Here is a 792-nt window from a genome sequence, read left to right on the forward strand (position 1 = left end):
GAAAAAACCTGCTACGGAACTACCGAGCAGGGGCAAAAAGATGATAAGTAGATACATAATTTCGAGTGTGATCAGACAACCAAAAATCAGACAATGACAGAGCGGCCTGTGATTGAGGATTGATCGACGCCCGAGGAACGCTCGACCGAATCAATGAGTCACAAGGTGTAAGCCCCAACGACAAAAGAACCTAGGCGCGGAGCATTTTCGGGGGCTAGCCTCCTTCCTTCTTACTTGACTTCCAATTCGACTCTTTTTTTCTTGAATTTGAATCATTTCCTCTTTCTCGCCATTCTTCTGTTTAAGAACTGCGCCCCCTTGCCTCCGGTGGCTATTTGACTAAGGCTGGAAAGAGGTGCTTGCTTTATGAAACTGAAACCTTCTTTCTTTGATTCTTTGATCGGAATACGGATGAGATCAGAAAGGCCATCATTGGGGTAAACGATGCAATAGCTTCGGTTAGAGCAAAGCCCAAAATGGCATAACCAAATGATTGTTTAGCCAATGATGGATTCCGAGCCACGGAATGAATCGAGGAACTAAGGACGTTTCCAATACCGATAGCAGCTCCCGCTGAAGCAATTGTAGCAGCTCCGGCCCCTATTAGTTTTGCACCTTCTAACATATATAGTTGAGAATTCTCCTCACGCTTTTTCTTTTTCATTCACGATTTGATGTTCTATATTCCTCTCTAGTCTAGATTCCTCGTCGATTCTTCCCCTCGTTCTTAATATCTTGGACATCTCACTTTTCCATGTAACGCATTCTTTTCGATCTTGTACCCGCGCATAG

Source organism: Lactuca virosa, chromosome 7 (genome assembly GCF_052849685.1).
Source record: "Lactuca virosa cultivar CGN04683 chromosome 7, Lactuca_virosa_CGN04683_v6, whole genome shotgun sequence".
In the NCBI taxonomy this organism is placed as follows: Eukaryota; Viridiplantae; Streptophyta; class Magnoliopsida; order Asterales; family Asteraceae; genus Lactuca; species Lactuca virosa.